Here is an 18,530-nt window from a genome sequence, read left to right on the forward strand (position 1 = left end):
AAATGGAAAACAAAAAGACTTGTTACTTAATTTGATGATGCTTGACAATCAGCCAAAACAGCCTTTACCGCCACAATTTCAATATTTTTATATCTGGTGAAGAGAAATGTTCAAAGAAAATGACAAAAAACAATATTTTTTTATGTCCCTATTATTTTTCTCCAGGGTTGCACAGAGCCATGTCCTGGAGGTTGATCTTCAATTCCTTGGAGACTCCAGGCCAATCTGGAGAGTTGGCAACCCTAGCTGTAAGCCAAGTTGACTAGCGATGTACTTTTGCATTTGAAGCTGTTGCTTCCCTTCTTTCTGCTAGATTAATTCAATCCATGTTTCCCTGCTAAAATAAAAATCCAGCCAACACTTTAAAGTTAATTATAGGGGGCATGTACAGAATAAAGCTTGAAAATATTTGTACATATGGAATGTTTGTTGAATTTGGCACACTGGCAGGTGCAACAGAACCAGATTTAGCTTTTCTTTTGGCTTATCTCTGTTTCCAGCATTGCACAACACAGCATAAGTGCTGATGCAGCCACTTGTGAATTTAATTTCAATGAGGATTTACATTTAAAAAAGCAGCATGCTCCTTCCTCCCCATGGGTCAGGTCTCCCGTAGCTTAATCCATGTCCGATCACTCTGGATAATTGTGACAGATGGTAACAGAAATAATTTTACATAGAATGTCATGGTGCAGTCAATAAAGCCCCACCAAATTAGTAATTAATTTTACTTTTAGTAATGTCATTATACTGCTACATTTTCAAATGAAGCTTGTAAGGTCTGGCCTAGCTTTACAAGCCTGACAAGTTAGAATTAATTATCTAAATCAAAATTCCAAAACTTATTTTTAGTTAGTTAGGCCTTCTTTACACTAAGATCCAAGCAACCAATTTTTCTAGTAAAGTTACTGACGTGTTACGAACTCCATAGAGACTGATAACTTTTAAAGAGAAATTCAATCTTCCACTTAACAGCTGAAAGAATGACATGTCAAGATTTTATGTTTTAAGACTTTTACTGAAACAAATGACTGAAAACACCATTGACTCAACACTTTTTTCTTTTGGAAGCAACTTATACTTTAAACTACAGAAAATAGATTTCCCATTTAACTTTTACCATGACCAAAAATCAACCACTATGGTTACACATTACACTATCCCATAAGTAGACACTTATCCTCCAGGAAACAGTCTAAAATTATTCTCAACTCCCGATAGCTCGCTTCCCTTTTTACTTTCCCAGCTGCCTAACTTCTAGTCCCAAAATTGACTTTAACTGTGAGATTTACACTGTAGATTCTCTAGCCAAGCTAGGCAAATCTTTCCAGCCTCCTTTAAAATCTCACGGACTCAGTCTTCAATCTGAGCATGAGCTCCCACCACTATTCTGTGTGGTGAACAATAAAGTCAGTATTTTCTCTACTTAAGGTTCAGGACTGGCTGCTTCTATCTCTGCTTTCTACCTCCCAGTTGGCTACAGAGCACAAAAGACAAAAATTCAACTGCTCCCTGTCTGTACTATTCATTGATTTAGAGTGAAAACTGTAACCGAGGGGAGATTTCCCCCCCCGTTAGGGGGGTTATGCAGGGGCGGGTGGGAGCAGGCCTGAACCTGATCATTGCCCCCAGTCAGGTCCGAGCTGCCATTTTGCGTGGGCGAGCCAATTAAGGCCCGCCCAGTGTGACGTGCACCCAGAAGCGCTGAGCACTCCCTGTGCGGGTGGGGGGATTCCCCGAGTCGGGGCCTGCGCTCTTTTGCACATGCGCGCAAAAGAGCGCAGAAATCTCCCTGAGGCACCTCTGTGCCTCAGAGAGATTAGTTAAAGTTTTAAACATCTTAATAAAGAAATTAAAAACTTTTAAAACATGTCCCCTCATGTGACAGCGTCTGAACTGGGACATGTCAATGAATTTTAAAAAATTTTTAAATTGAATTTTTAAACACTTCATGAAACCTCATCCCGCCCATGGATGAGGTTCCATGAAAAATGTGAAGGCCGCCTGGGCTCTTCGCCTGCCCGCCAACCATAAGGTTGGATGGACAGCTCATTTTATTAGTTTTTAGCCTGTTTATTAACAGGCCTTAACAGGCCTTTGACAGTTGTTTTAGCCTGTTTATTAACAGGCCTTAACAGGCCTGAGTCAGCTGCACACCCGCCGAACTGAAAACCTAAATGATGCACGGTGATGCTGGGATGCCCACCTGATGTCACCGCGGACCCTGCTCCTGCTCGCCGATCCAAAAATTCTTCCCATAATCATACAGATGGATCCCTCTGTCCTCTTCCCCTGGTAAAGGGAAACACTGCATCTAAGTAGAAATGCTAATTAGTTATTTTTGATCTCAACTTCCTTTCATCTGAGAAGTAAGTGGGTAGTTTACAATGGAACTGTTTACAACTCGACACCTATAACACCTTTCTGGCACTTTGGGAGACTCAGGGTCTAATCATGGTATACGCATGAGTATACCATGGCCATTGTCTCAGAGTAAATATCTTGCACCTTCTTCTCAGTAAAGCATTCTGGATCTTCCTTTGATCACTAACAATCAAACCACCCAGGCTTACTAAAACAAGAACAGAATTACCTGGAAAAACTCAGCAGGTCTGGCAGCATCGGCGGAGAAGAAAAAAATTGACGTTTCGAGTCCTCATGACCCTTCAACAGAACTGAGTAATATTAGGAGAGGGGTGAAATATAAGCTGGTTTAAGGTGGGGGTGGGGGGAGAGAAGTTGTTGGGGGGGGGAGAGAAGTTGTGGGGGGGGGGGTGGTTGTAGGGACAAGCAAGCAGTGATAGGAGCAGATAATCAAAAGATGTCACAGACAAAAGAACAAAGAGGTGTTGAAGGTGGTGATATTATCTAAACGAATGTGCTAATTAAGAATGGATGGCAGGATACACAAGGTACAGCTCTAGTGGGGGTGGGGTGGAAAGACTAACAGGACATAAAAGGTATAGATTTAAAAATAATGGAAATAGGTGGGAAAAGAAAAATCTATATAAATTATTGGAAAAAACAAAAGGAAGGGGGAAGAAATGGAAGGGGGGTGGGGATGGAGGAGGGAGTTCAAGATCTAAAGTTGTTGAATTCAATAATCAGTAACCCAGGCTTACTGTCAGGTAGACTGCAGAACAGGTCACATGGCACCCTTCATTTACCCTGAATTTAAAGACACAGTCCCAAAATACAATCACTACCAACAAAAACCTAGTTATGCTACTTTTGTTCTGTCCTGAAATATTTGCCCTTACCTTTATTATCACTCAGCTACTCGCGCACAATGGGGCTGTGCGAACCGCAGTTAAAGTGCATTCAAATATTTGTCAAGGTTTAATTTCCCCAGCTTTTGAGCCATCACTGTGGCAGTGAGGAGCAGCACATCTGCCACCACCATCACCACACCTCCCCGCCCCCAAACTGGCTACAGCTTAGGTAATAAAATTTCTCTCATGTAAGTTTGTGTATTTTTATTTTCAAACTGCAGTTCCACATGTTCTTTTTGTCGGAACAGGAAATTCCTGGCCAGAAAACCTTCAATATCACCTTTCGGCTAAATCCAAATACAAAGCCAGTTGGGTCATGTAACCGAGGCCAGATTGAATGATGCAAACTTAGATTGGCGGGGTCCCATCGTTATTCCTAATAGATGGCTCAAAATATCAGAAGACGAAGCAAGTAGGAGTAATGCTTCATATTTACAGTGCTTTCTTTATATGTTTCCTATAGCATATATCCTTAAACAGATTCTTGCCTATTAAGAATAATCTTTTTTTGTGTTCTCGTCTATCCAAAAGCAAAATTCAGGAGGGACTACTTTAAGACAATCTGGTTCCTGGGTTGGCCTCTAATCATATAAACTATGCTGTAAGTAATGGTTTCTGGTGGATATGCTTCATGAGGATCCCCTCTTGGGAGATTAATAGAGTGCATCCACTTGCATGAAATGTCATTCTATCACTCTCCATGGAGTAACCCCTCAAAAAAGTTATTCATGTGCAAAAGTCTGCTTTTTAAAAAAAACTACCCAAGGGCCACATGGGAATGAAGTATTTTCCATTAAAAGCATTTCTCCCAGCATTCTACTATTACCCACTTCTTCAAGTAATAACTCACGCTTGTTTTATGACTGAATGTTCTTTACAACTTCTGATTACGCAAACCGCTTTATCAATTAATATTTTGTTAAATTCTAATTCTAAAGATTGTAAAATGAAATATATTTACATTTTCTCAAATTCAAACAATATAGTATGCTATATTTAAACTATGCATTATTATGACAATTTTTAAGATCCCCTTTACAGGGTTATTGCAAGTGTATAAGTAAATTAAAGACGGCTATCTGAAAAATTAATCAGCTATTTGTAAAAATATAAGTACCGCAGTAAGTTAACTTCAAATAAAAAACAGTGAGTTCACATTCCTTGCTTTGTTCTTTTAAAGGTAAGGTTATATATTTCTGTGTGTATATCTGTGTATATGTACATGTATAATATAATGGTCTAAATCTTCCGGCCTCTGAATAGTTGGAGATGGGACGTACGTTGGGAGACAAACATCAGGACCAAGCGGAGGTCTTGACACGCAGAAATACGCAGAAATTGCCCAGAAGTTTAAACTTCAGATGGGCTGATTCCTTGCCCCCCAGAATCCTCCAGCAATGTTTCTGACCCTGAGCTCAGGGCAGACACTTGTGTCAGATACATGGGACTTGCTTGCATATTTACCCTGGTCTAAATCAATGGTTAACCAGGGTAAATCAACTGAGCAACACAACTGACCCCACCCCCAACCACCCCCCTCGACCACTCTCCTTCCACCCCCCCGCAAACCCCTGGGAGACCACCCGACTATCTCACCCGACTACACCCTCAACCACCCAACTACCCTCTCAAACACCCGACCACCCGACCAACCCATCCGACTACCCCCCTCGACCACCTGACTATACCCTCAGCCACCCGACTACCCCCTCGACCACCCGGCTAACATGCCGACCATCCAACTACCTCTCTGACCACTTAACTAGCCCCCCTCAACCACCCAGCTACCCCCTTGACCACTTGACTACCCCCCTCAACCACCCGTCTATCCCCTTGAACACCTGGCTAACAACCCAACCATCTAACTACTCCCTTGACCACTTGACTATACCCTAAACCAGCCCACTACCTCCGAACACCCGACTATCCCCTGACCACTCAACTACATCCTCGACCAGCCACTATCCAACTGATTACCTGACCACACCCAACCAGGCCCCCCAACCACCAGACTATCCCCCCTGACCCAACCACCCACCTCATCCATTCACAAACTCATCCACCTCATGCACCTACCCACATCACTCACCTACCCATTCACTCACCCATTTCCTAATATTGTAAGCTTATTTTAATCCAATACCATCCTTACCTTTTCTAGTTAGCCATGGCTGTGCCAGTTTTGCAGTGGAGTTTTTATTCCTCAAAGGAGTGTATGATTGTTGAGAATTATAAATTATTTATTTGAATATTTGCCATTGCTTATCCACCATAATCTAATTTCTGAATCTACCTCAGCCAGCTAACTCCGTATTCCTCCATAATTTAGGCTGTTTAAATTGTGAAAACCTTTGACCAGGAAGCAGTACAGTCAGGAAAATTTGTAATTTCTTTAAAATGTCTTTGGAACCTGTAGTTGCTTTTAAGAATGTTTGAAAAGGACTTTTAATAGTTTGCATCTATTGTAAAAGTGTCAAAAGTGGAAGCAGAAGGTGATCAGTGCCCAGATGCAAGAGCTCTTGGACGCACGTTGAGATTGGACTAAAAAGGTTTAAAACCTTGAAGGCTGTGTGAATAGTTCAGAGAAGCTAAAGAGCTGGGTGCTTTACCAGAAGTGGCCGAACTGTGAACCGGGGTATTATTGTTTGGTCGGTAGAAAAGAATTCTGGAAAGCTACGCCATCAGGATGTTATGACCCGAGTGAGAGAGATTTTAGAGGCAAGTGCCATATTGGTGTTAACCGTATCCGGGGACCTCGGATGGAATACAGCTGCTGGTGAACCTGACTCAAGGGCTGAGTTGACTGATTGGGAAAGTGAAAGATCCTACGATCCAGAGACTGAGTTGTAAAGACTGTGAGATTGCACATATCATTTGTGCAGGGAGTGATGCGGGTTCTTGTGGTTGCAAATGATGTATCTTTGTTGCATTGACTATTTAAAGTGAAATTTATCTTTTTATTTGAAGTATCATTTGCCTGTTAATTCATGTTTAATTTTTAAAAATTCTTTCACAGGATGTAGGCATTGCTGGCTATAAGCCAGCTTTATAATGCCCATCCCTAATTGCCCTTAAGAAGGTGGTGGTGAGTTGACTTCTTGAACTGCTGCAGTCTGTGTGGTGCAATTTGTGTTGATTCTGATTCATATTAAAGTAAAAGCTACAAAGAACGGAATCTTTTTGGTAATTTCTTCATTTAGGGGTCATTCAGTAGATTTGGTTATTTTGGTTTACGTTTTCTCCATGCAGATTGTAACAAAATTTAAGATTCTGGTTATAGACTCCACCGCATTACTCTCAAACTTAATCTGAAATTCTATCATATGGTCAATCTTCCCTGAGGATCCTTTACAACAAGATTACTAATTAACTCTGTCTCATTACACAAAACGAAATCTAAAATAACCAGCTTTCCTGTTGGCTCCTTGGCATTTTGTTCCAGAAAATTATTGAATGAACTCCATGAACTTGTCTTCCAAGATACTTTTGCCTATAGTCTATATGAAAATTAAAGACTCCGTGAATTTTGCATACCCTTCTCATATGCTCCTCTAATGTCTTGATTTAAACTCTGCCCAACACCATGATCGCTGTAAAGGAGCCTATAAACTACTACCACCATTGCGTTCTGCCCTTTGTTATTTTTTAACTCCACCAATGCTGATTCTCCATCCTGATTTTCTGTCAGGGTTACCCCATCTCCTAGGGGAGAATTTTCCTGTCGGATTGTGGGGGCAGGCCCCGCACGCCAACGCATAAAATGACACGAGGTGACATCAGGCGTGCATCTCGATGTCACCGTGCATCATTCCGATCTTTCTTTCGGCGGGTGGTGCCAGAGGTGGCTGTGCACCCGCCGAACTGTCAAAGGCTTATTAATGCCATTAATGAACCAATTAATGTAATTCTGGAAGCTGCCCATTCAACCTTAAGGTTGGCGGGCAGGCAAAGAGCCCAAGCGGCCTTTGCATTTTTCATGAAACCTCATCCACATGCGGGATGAGGTTTCAGGAAGGTTTTATTAAATTAATAAATACATTTTGCTCAATTCATAAACGTGTCCCAGCTCATGTGACACTGTCACACGAGGGGACATGTCTAAATAATTTTATTCTTTCTTTATTTCAAAGTTTCAAAATGAACTTAATCTCCCTGAGGCAACTCCGTGCCTCAGGGAGATTTCTGCGCTCTTTCATGCACATACGCGAAAGAGCGCAGGCCCCGACTCTCCCTGCTCCCCCTGCCCGCACAGGTAGCGCTGAGAGATACCAGGCGCGCGTCACGCTGGGCGGGCTTTAATTGGCCCGCCCACATAAAATGGTGGTGCCCAACTGATCATGGGTGGCGTTCGGCTGCGCGCCCGCTCCCGACCGGCCCGCCTGAGAGGGAGCAAATTCTCCCCCTAAGAAAGGAAGGGCAAAATGGAAAAGATGTGCATTAAATATTTTCCAGCTGCACACACTTCTTGGCAACTTTTTCATTATGCACGTGGGCCAAAGAATTTATAATGGAAACTATTAACTCAAATTCACCTTCTATAAATATATTCTCTCCACTAGTGATGATACTGTATGTGTAAGGAAACTTACTAATGGGCATGGTGGCTTTGCATTTCCTTCCTTCACCCATGCCCCAATCCCCCCTTCTCCTCTCCCCCCTCTTTTCATGTTAAAAGGGGACTAATTCCTGAAGCAGATGGGCACTTGGATACCAGTCAGTGTGTCTCTTTCAAGATGGTGGCAGCTGCACTGCCTGCATTAATATGGTGGTCTTTAAAGCCGCAAACCAAAGTTAAACCACATAACCAAGGTTTGACGCTTCAGTGCAGTACTGAGAGAATGCTGTCTGAGGTACCATCTTTTGTCCTCAGTAGTGTGTAAAAGCTCCCATGGTATTATTAGAAGAAAATCAGGAGAATTCTAGTGACCTGGCCAACAAGTAACACTCAACTGCAGAACTAAAACAAATGATTTGGTCTCTTATCTCAGTGCTGTTATTGGGACCTTCCTGTTGACACATTTCCCTACAATATTATATGTGGGGAAACAGTGGAATACTGGTAATGTCACTGGAGTTAATAATCCAGAGACCCAGGCTAATGCTCTGGAGACATGGGTTCAAATCCCACCATGGCAGCTGGTGGAATTTAAATTCAATTAATAAAATCTGGAATTGAAAGCTAGTCTCAGTAATTGTAACCACAAAACTATCACCAATTGCCGTAAAAGCTAATCTGGTTCACTAATGTCCTTTAGGGATGGAAATCTGCTGTCCTTTCCCAGTCTAGCCTGCATGTGACTCCAGACTCACAGCAATGTGGTTTACTCTTACATGCCCAAGCAAGCCATTCAATTCAAGGGAAATTAGGGATGGGCAGCAAATATTGGCCTTGTCAGCGATGCCCAAATCCCATGAAAGAATAAAAAATTACAATGCTTCCAAAGTATGTCATTGTGACATCATGAGGTGCAAAAGGTCCTATTTAATTGTAAATACATTCTTTCCTTCTCAGGGTATGAAACCCTAAAAATACACTAGAAGTGTACAAAATTATGAGGGGAATAGATAGAGTGGACAGGATAAAATTGTTTCCCTTGACGGAAGATTCTAGAACCAGGGGACATAGATTCAAGATAAGAGGCAGAAGGTGTAGGGGGGACATGAGGAAGAACATTTTTACGCAGAGGCTAGTGGGTGTCTGGAATTCGCTGCCCAAGTTGGTGGTAGAGGCAGAAACTTCAAACTCTTTTAAAAAGTACCTAAAGTGCAGTAAGCTGCAGGAAAATGGGCCGGGTGCAGGAAGGTGGGATTAGAAAGGGCACCTGTGTGTCCTCGGGCTGGCATGGACAAGATGGGCCAAATGGCCTCCTTCTTTGCTGTAACTTTTCTATGGTTCTATGATTCTATGTGCAGATTTCAGGGTCCTTATTAGTTCTTTAACAAGTGTGGTCAACGTAGTCTCATTAATACAGGAGACGATGATTGCCCAACGCAGTGACAAGATTCCTTTGGACAAAGTTTACTAAAAATATGAACTCCATCAGCAAGAAGATGTGCCAAAGTGGGTTATTGGAGTTGAGCCTAGCCAATTGCAGAACATACTTTTAAATATCAATGTTTGACTTTAGGGAGACGGCAAATATTTAGTTCTGAGATTTTGGTTCATAATAAGTAAACTGTCAGGAGAGAGAATGGTATCAAAGAACACTACATAGCTCATGTGGTAATCTGAGGTGTAATATACCTTTAAGAGAGTATGAGCAGGGTGACCACGTGACTGGAAGACCCAATAGCTATGTAGCGTGACATATTAGCCTAGAGTAGGGACTGGTTGGAGAAGCACACATCATGTTAGTGCTCTGTTGCCTGCGTAAATAAATAGTATGTGCTTCATTTCATATTGGTCTCTGCGTCTGCAGTACATTGTAATTGATTCACCTGCCGACAGATAAGCGTGCAACCGGTTCGCGAGCAAAGCGACCCCAAAGTAAAACATAACAACTGGCGATGAGGCAAAACATGACCAGTCGACGACACCAAGGCGAAAACTCAACTATAGTGAATCAGCCGTTTCTTGCAGGCCGATTGTAAGTACATTACAATTGTAAGCCCTCACCATATTAGTCGAAGCGATCGCTCTCCAATATGCCACATTTTGGACACATCGAACCGTTTGATCAGACCGCCGATGACTGGTCACATCATGTTGAATGTCTCGCATTTTTGTTTTAGGCCAATGACATATTGGGGGAGGAGGAGAGGCAGCCAATCCTCTTATCAACATGTGGCAGTAAATCATATGGCCTAATTTGTAGTCTAACAGTACCCAACACCCCAGATTTCAAGAGCTTTGATGAATCTTGTGAAAGGCCACTTTCAGCCGAAACCCTTGGTAACAACGTAACGTTTTAAATTCAATTCGAGATGTCGCACCCCTGGAGAGACAGTCGCTTGCTATGTAGCAGCCTTAAAATAATTAACAGAGCACTGTGAGCTCGGAACATCGATTAATGACATGTTAACAGACCGATTAGTATGTGGGATTAACGAAGATGCCATTCAAAAAAGGTTGTTGATAGAAACAAATTTAGACTTCAGCAAGGTGCTGGAGTTGGCGCTCGCAATGGAAAGCGCAGTCGGGGACTCAGAAGAAATCAAGGGAGCAAAAAATAGCGCCATTCTTCGTGTCGGGAGGGAGGCACCGGCTAGAAATGGCACGGAAGCGTAGGGCTCCGCAGAAAGGCAGGAAGCAGCCGCCATTAACCAGCCAGCAAAAAGCAATTGCATAACGGATAAAAACCACGTTCATAATAGCAGAATTGGAACCAGACAGCCTACAAACGAATGACAATTTAACAGAACCCAGCGTTTCTAGTGTCATTGCAATGGGCGCATAATGCGATATTGTAAAGAAAGGTTGAGGCAAAATTTCAAACGAAAAGACAGAAGTCGTGAAATTTATATGATGTAGGAGACAGGAGAAACAGAGTCAGATATTTACCTGCTACACAATTTAAAAATGGGTAAAACAGAGCCAATCAACGTGACAGTAGAAGTCAACAAAAAACCCATTTGAATGGAATGGAATGGATACAGGCGCATCCATCTGAATGGAGGAGGCCAATCACTACAGCTGAAAGCTCGGATGCCAGACTAAAGACATATACTAGCGAAAACATACGAGTAAAAGGTATTTGTAAGGTTCCAGTACAATATGGAAGCCAGTTTGCCAACCTACCCCTGATAGTGGTAACAGGGGAGGGTCCAACTTTACTTGGTTGGAACTGGCTTAAGGAAATAAAGTTGGAGTGGACTGAGATTTTTCAACTCAGCATGAAAGATCTGCAAGAATTATTACAAAATTATGCCGCTGTTTAGGGAAGAGCTCGAGAAGATTCAGGGGCTGCAAGCTAAAATCCACGAGGATCCTGGAGCAACCCCCAGATACCTGAAGGCGAGGCCAGTCCCCTATGCAATACGAGAAAAGGTGGATATTGAATTGGACAGGCTGGGAAGGTTGGGAGTCTTACAGCCTGTACAATTTTCCGAATGGGCAGCGCCCATAGTTCCAGTACTAAAGCCTGAGCTGAACGTACGGACGACAAGTTGACCGTTAACAAAGTGGCCAGACTTGATGGACATCCTATACTGAAAATTGATCAATTGTACTCCAAGTTGGCAGGGGGAACCACATATACGAAACTCGACATGAGCCACGTTTACCAGCAAGTCGAGCTAGAAAAGGCCTCTTGGGATTTTGTGACTATCAACACACATAGCAGGTTATACCAATATACCAGGTTGTCCTTTGGAGTCTCATTGGCTTGTACCATTTTCCAACGGACTATGGAAAATTTACTTCAAGGCCTACCCCAAGTGATGGTTTATCTCAGTGACGTTCTGGTAACAGGACTAACTGATGAAGAACACTTGGCCCACTTGGAAGAGGTATTGAAACATTTCTCACAAGCTGGAGTACGCTTGAAAAGGGACAACTGTATCTTCCAAGCAAAAGGAATGACTTACCTGGGTTAGAGGGTCAACTCACGGGGCCTTCACCCAGTAGAAGACAAGGTGAGAGCTATTCGTGAGGCACCAGCCCTGAAAAATGCTACAGAACTCAAGTCCTTCTTGGGAATGGTTATCTACTATGGTCATTTTCTCCCAACTTTGTCAACCGTACTGGTTCCATTATACGGTTTACTCAAGAAAAACCACAGGTCGGCCTGACAAGCCCCACAACAACAGGCTTTTATGGCAGTAAAGCAGTTACTACGTTCATCGGCTCTGCTGGTACATTTCAACCCAAAGAATTGATTTTAACCTGCAATGCATCCCCTTATCCAGTACCCCTGGATGGTGGATGGCTTTGAACGGCCCATTGGCTACATCTCAATAAAACTCAGTGTGGCGGAACAAAGATACTCACAAATAGAGAAAGAAAGCTTATCCATTGTATTTGGCGTTAAGAAATTTTCCAAGGAAAATAGATCCATGGTTGCCACTTCACCATCGTATCCGAAGCTAGATTGCCAATGCCAACATGCTGAGCTGATTACCTCTAAAGGACAGCAATGTGAAAATCCCCACTCCTCAAGAACTTGCCTTGTTGTTAAACTTTCTGGATTCATCACCAGTATGTGCCAAACAAATAATGTGCCAGTTTTGTCTCACGTCAGGGAACAAGTCTTGCAGGGATGGTCGAACGAGCCAAAGTTGGATGAAATTAAGCCCTATTTTAACAGGCGATATGAGCTCACCTGCCAGGATGGCATCTTACTGTGGGGAACGAGAGTCATTGTGCCTCCCAGAGGAAAACAGCCATTATTGATAGAATTGTATAGCGCTTATCCCGGCATTTCCAGAATGAAAATGTTGGCGCATAGCTACTTATGTTGGCCAAGGATGGACTTTGCAATCGAAACATGGTCAAGAGCTGCATGCAGTGCCAACAGGTGCAGAAATTGCCTCCTCCTGCTCCACTGCATCCTTGGGAATGGCCAGGAAGGCCATGGGTCTGCCTCCATGTTGACTACATGGGGCCTTTTTTGGGCACAATGTTCCTCTTACTTATCGACGCTCACTCCAAATGGATGGATGTATACGAGGTGCGATCACCCACATCTGCTGCCACCATAGACAGGTTGCATCAGAGTTTTGCGATGCACGGTTTACCAGAGATAATAGTGTCTGATAATGGAGCAGCATTCACTAGCGGGGAATTCCAAAGGTTTACAAGTCTTGATAGCATAACACATGTCAAGACCTCGCCATATTGCCCTGCATCCAATGGGTTGGCTGAGAGAGCAGTCCAGACCTTCAAGGCTGGAATGAAAAAACTAGAGGGGGACTCTATAGCAAAGAAGTTATCACGCTTCCTGCTTAGCTATTGGACTACGCCACATCCAACCACCGGTATTGCCCCTGCAGAGTTATTAATGAAGAGACGTTTCAGGACTCGGTAAAGCCTCATGAGGCCAAATTTAGGGGGAGGGTAGAGAGAAGTCAGAAGGTCCAGAAAAATGAACATGATTATCACAGTCATAAAAGAAACTTCACTGTAGGAGAAGCAGTTTTTGCAAAGAACTTTGGAGATGGCCCAAATGGCTATCAGTCAATGTAGTGACAGGACCCCTGTCCTACCATATATCGATTGAAGGTTGGCTAATTAGGAGACATGTAGATCACTTCAGCAAAAGGGAAAGAGATCCACAAGAAAATGTACGCCAAACATTCCTGTTGGAGTCTACACCCCAGGTAGAAGGAACTCCTCTTGCTTTGGAAGTACCTGTGGGACCCGTTGAGCCTGATAGAGTCAAAGAATCAAACTTACAGGTTCCTACTTGGGAAGCTAGTGGACAGATAACTCCTGAGAGGGAGGCCTCAGATAAACCATCTGACGTCATAGAACTACAACGGTCAACATGTTTGAAAAAGCCTCTGAGAGACTAAACTTGTAAATAGTTAATATATTGAAAAATATATTTTCAAGTAAAGGGGGAGGGATGTGGTAATCTGAGGTTTAGTATACCTTTAAGAGAATGTGAGCAGATTGACCACATGACTGTAAGACCCAGTAGCTGTGTAGCATGGGCTACCATGTTAATGTTAGCCTAGAGTAGGGTCTGGTTGGAGAAGCACACATCATGTTAGTGCTCTGTTCTATGTGTAAATAAATAGTATGTGCTTCATTTCATATTGGTCTCTGTGTCAACAGTATATTGTAATCGACTCACTTGCTGAGTGATAAGCGTGCAACCGGTTCATGAGCAAATCAACTCCATAGTAAAACATAAGAGCTCACCAAGGAAACTCGGGCATGGATTACAAGCTAGGCAGTATTTTTTCACAGATGTATATGACTTTGCTTATCAGGCATAATGTAAAATATGCCAGTCAGAAATAATCTGTGTTCATTAAATTGATGCTGAGTTCATGAACAATGTGATCTGGGATAAAAAAATGGAGCAGAACAAAATTACACTGCTGTTGATACAGCATAAAGTTTTTGGCATCTAATATAAACTGTTCCCAAGGATTGCTTTCACTGACAAAGAAAATACCAATCTCCTCACAATCCCCAGTCATGAGAATCGACTCCCAGCAACACTCCCAGTACATAATAATAATGCACCTTGAAACTATTCAAACCCCAACTAGAAGCATTTGGATATTTTAGAAGGCCCTTTACACTGGAGCCACCTACTGTTTAACAGAAGAGTAATTTATCACTTCACATGAACAATCTGCTGGCCAAAAACTAGCTTTTTTTCAAAATGATGTTATTAATAGAATAATGGGATTATTTCCATTGGAACAGAGAAGCCTAAGTGGAGATTTAATGGTAGTTTTTAAAATTAAAAATAATTTTGATAAAGTGATAAATCCTCCATGATTTATCAAGCTGCTTGTCCAATATCCAGTCCTGGATGAGCAGAAGTTTCTTGCAGCCAAATATTAAGAAGACCAAACCCATTGCCCTTGGTCCCAGCATGAACTTCGCTTCCTAGCCACCAACTCCATTCCTTTCCCTGATCACTATCCAAGGCTGAACCAGGGCTTCTGCCACCTTGGCATTCTATTTAACCAAGATGTGCTTCCAACCACACATCCACTCCACCATCAAGACTGTCTACTTCCATCTCCTGTCTCCGCCCTGCCCTCACTTATTTGCTGCTGAAATCCTTATTCATGCCTTTGTTACTGTAGACTTGACTATTCCAATGCACCCCTGGCTTGCCTTCCATCTTCCATCCTCCATGAATTTGAACTCATTCAAAGCTCAGCTACCTATATCCAAACTTACACCAAGCCCCATTTACCCAGCTCTCCTGTGTTCACTTACCAGCAGTGGCTCCCTCTCTGACACCCCTTGATTATTTTAAAATTTCTCTGTGGCCTAACTGTCTCTCCCTATCTCTGTAACCTCCTGTAGTTCTACAACCCACTGAGAGCTCTGCACTGATCCAATTCTGACCTTTGCAACATCCACAATTTTCATTGCTCTGCCATTGGCAGCTCTGCTTTCTGCCATCCAGACTCCAAGCTCTGGAATTCCCTCCCTTAAAGTCTCTGCCTCCCTACCTCTCATTTCTCCTTTAAGTTGCTCCTTAAAACCCCCTCTTTGACCAAGCTTTTGGTCACCCATTCTAATATCTCAGTGTCAAATTTTGATTGATAATGCATCTGTGAAGCACCTTGCCACATTTTATGAGGTGAAAGGCAACAATATAAATGAAAGTTTTCATTCTTGTAGTTAGGTGATAAGAGATTATCAATTTAAAATTCTGAGAGTCTGTGAGCAGAGACTTAGAAGGAATTTCTTTACGCAAGAGTTGCTTTTCCATAGGGAATAGTTGAAGCAGAACCCATTGCAACTCTTAAGGAGAAAGTGGATTAAGATTTGAAGGACATGAAGATATAGGGGGAGGGATTGGGACAGGGCAGGAGATTTAATTTTTGATTCCTCAAGCAATCCCAGCGTAGGTACAATGGACCAAATAGCCAATCCTATGTACTACATTTCTATGTTTTTGCCCTGAATACATAGCATTAAACATAACATAATTACAGCCTAAGAAACCATGAATAAAAAGTAATTAATTATTACTCGAGGGAGCCAAATTCAAATGTAGTCTTCATGAAAACTACAGCTAGAATGTATGGATAATTGGACCTGGGCCTGTGTCCCAATTTTGAAGTCAAATATTTTCTTATTTTTGTGCTTCCATTTTAAATTTCACTGTCCCCATTAATGATGGTAAACCATGGGTGGAGTTTAATGCACTCCTCTGTAGTAACTGTAGCTTTAAGGAATGTAGTGACTGTAGCTTTAAGACTTATTGTACTGTCTAGTACCACGTGACAATGTGAGCAAATCAGCCCTAAGCATGGGGAACCTTTGGGGTGGAGTTTTTTTCTAGTTCTGGATCTTGATGGAAGCATGTAACTGCTGCTGAAGCCCAGTAAATAAAGTTCGCTGTTTCTTATGAGAAACCTGTCTGGAAAACCAAGTCTACAACAACTAGCGATGAGGATAAATTGGTTCCAGCACTTTCACTCACCCAGTGAATGTGAATATTTTGTTTTAAACAGAATAAAGGGAAGATATACTCACCAGGTATGCCACTTTTTGGCAGGATCGACCTTTTCGACTCATCCACAGAGACCTTCAGCGAATTGGTAGACCTTGCAAAGGGTCATTTTCAACCCAAGCCCTCCATAATCATGCAGAGGTTCAAATTTAATTCGAGAGTAAGAGCCCCAGGGGAGACGATAGCAACATACGTAGTGAAGTTGAGACAGCTAACTGAACATTGTGACTTCGGGGAGACCCCAAACTATATGTTAAGGGATCATTTGGTCTGCAGTGTGCGTGATGAGGCCATTCAATGATGGTTATTAGCTGAAGTAAATATTGATTTTAAAAGAGCATTAGAAATAACGCTTGCGATGGAAAGCGCCGAGCGGGATTTGCAGGCCTTACAGGGTGTACAAAATGGTGCCGTTTTCCAGTTCCAGCGGGAACAGGCCACTGGGTGTGGCGCAAAAACCAGGGGGTCAGCTGCGAAATGGGAGACAGTCCCTGCTACCCGTAAATTTTAAAAATATGCAGGAGACAGCTCAGCAGCAAATCTGAAAATGAATTGTTACCGATGTGGAAGTAACCACATCCCTGAAACTTGCTGTTTTAAAAAAGTGGAGTGCCATTATTATCATAAAAGAGGGCACATGCTGAAGCAACGTACAGCAAGATTGAGACAGACTCCCAGGCAGCAAACTAAACTGATCAAAGTGCATAATGTGGAAGAACCAGAAACCACTAATTCCGATGTTTATTCTCTATTTAATGTGTAATCACTGTTACTCGGCAGGTCAATGGATTATGGAAGCAGGTACCGGGGGAGCACAATTTCAAATATTTAAACAAGGGTACTCAACAATTGAATATGGAGCAGACTTCAGCCAAATTGAAAATGTATAGTGGTGAAGCCATACAAGTGAAAGTTATTACCACTGTACCTGTTTATTTCAAGCACCAGACAGCACAGCTCCCTGTGATTGTAGTGGAAGGCGAAGGACCAAGCCTTCTAGGTTGTAATTGGTTGAGTGAAATTAACCTTGACCAGCCAGTGAGATTTCAAAAGGAAGCTGGAACAGTCCCTGAGTTGGAAAAGGAACAAGGCAAGGTACTTCAGAAAGAGCCTGGAGAGTCAAAGGATTTTAACAGGATGCAAAAGGAGTGTGTAGCCATTCAGCAACCTGAGGAAGTGAAGACTGTCTGAAACAACGACATGGAAGAGCAGCAGAAGAAACTCAAGGAGACTCTGCTGAATTACAGAATTCAAGATGAAGCGAGTGAGCTTCACAAAGAAAAGGAAAACCTGTTGAAAGACCTTCACACACTACAAGGATCCCTCAGGTCAAAGTTTGTACCTCTGGAAAATTATGAAGAGAAACAGAATGAATTGAATGTAACTCTGGCCAAACTGAAGAACCAGTTTGCAGACAAGATGCAACAACGTTCAAGGTTCCAGGAGGAAGCCAAAATATACAAGAAGGAGACGGACGAGCTGAAGAATCAGCTGAGTGAAACATAAGAGGCTTTAGAAGGAAAAGTCATGGAACTTTTCAAAATGCAACGGGATGATGAAGTCATGGGTAGCTCAACCCCTGAACTGAACCAAGATTTCGCCTAAGAGAAGTCTGGCTGATTGTGACGTCAAAATGAAGGATGACACTAAACTCTGTGGTAGACAGAAGAAAACAAGATGGAAGATGGTTCAGAAAAGACAATGGTACTGCATTTACTAGCATTGAATTTCAAAGATTCATGAATCTAAATGGTATCAAACATGTAAAGACAGAACCGTATCATCCATCATCTAATGGATTAGCTGAGAGACAGTAGTATAAGATTTTAAAATTGGGATGAAAAAATTATCAGGAGGATCACGGGAGACTAAACTTTCATGTTTCCTGTTTCACAATAGAACGACCTCCCACACTACTACAGGTTCATCACCTTCAGAATTACTTATGAAGCACTAACTTCGTGCGAGATTAAGCCTGGTACATCCCAATTTGGAGCGGAAGGTAGGGAATAGTTAAGGAAATCAAAAAGTGACTCATGATTTGCATAGTTGAGAGCGAGAACTTACTGCCAGTGAAACAGTATTTGTATGAAACTTTGGTGGTGGATCGAATTGGTTACCTGGCGTAATTGTGTCTGTGATCAGACCGTTGTCATACCACGTA

This window comes from Cetorhinus maximus, chromosome 12 (assembly GCF_964194155.1).
Source record: "Cetorhinus maximus chromosome 12, sCetMax3.hap1.1, whole genome shotgun sequence".
Taxonomy (NCBI): domain Eukaryota; kingdom Metazoa; phylum Chordata; class Chondrichthyes; order Lamniformes; family Cetorhinidae; genus Cetorhinus; species Cetorhinus maximus.